The sequence below is a fragment of the Octopus bimaculoides genome, chromosome 6 (assembly GCF_001194135.2).
Source record: "Octopus bimaculoides isolate UCB-OBI-ISO-001 chromosome 6, ASM119413v2, whole genome shotgun sequence".
Lineage (NCBI taxonomy): Eukaryota > Metazoa > Mollusca > Cephalopoda > Octopoda > Octopodidae > Octopus > Octopus bimaculoides.
Window position 1 is genome coordinate 106971669 of NC_068986.1, and position 543 is coordinate 106972211.

Consider the following 543-nt stretch of genomic DNA (forward strand, 5'->3'; position numbering starts at 1 on the left):
TATATGTATATATACGAGCAGCAATACTCATCGTTGATCGGGTAATTACTTTTACACTTTTGCGGGAGCCACATTCAAAGTGTTATTATATAGAGAGATTAACTACTCTTGTATGTGTGAATTTTATAAGAAACAAACATGTAATAATTGAAGTAGAAAAAGGATGAATTTCATACACGAATTTCTGTTTGTTTATTATATGACAATAATAAGTGAGTTGTATAAGTGAGTGTTTTATATATCAATATAGTAATGCTAATTATATGATAGGCAAGGCTTTTGTCGTCACGGAGCTGTAATGAAAGAGAATTGCCTAAAGTGCCGCAGAGTGGAACTGAACACAAAGCAACAACACAGATACAGCTATAAAGGAAAGGTATATGTTGGATAATATACTTAACATTGAGACAATATTCTTAACAAAAAGATGGGATGTTTACGGCGAGAATACCTTTGATTTTAATATTTATTTTCTCTACGAGCCATAAAAGTCTATAATTGTCAGCGAGTATTTTATAAAATGTCGTTATTACCCGATTCAGG